Genomic DNA, 245 nt, shown 5'->3' on the forward strand with positions numbered 1-245 from the left:
GGGGGGGGGGGGGGGGGGGGGGGCTGCACGGAGAGTAAGAGGAGAGAGCCAACACAGGCTCGGCTTTACAGAAGAAATGGGTCACGTAACGCAAAATGAAACCATGTCGATATAAACAACACTGTTTTGTTTGTGGAAAGGCAGCGGATGCGACCTAGTGGAAAAATATTACTCGTGCCCTAGAGATCTGTGAGCTAACAGACGCTAACTAGCACCGACTAGCACTGGTCACCGCTGTTGTCTGA

This window comes from Etheostoma spectabile, chromosome 19 (assembly GCF_008692095.1).
Source record: "Etheostoma spectabile isolate EspeVRDwgs_2016 chromosome 19, UIUC_Espe_1.0, whole genome shotgun sequence".
NCBI classification, from domain to species: Eukaryota; Metazoa; Chordata; class Actinopteri; order Perciformes; family Percidae; genus Etheostoma; species Etheostoma spectabile.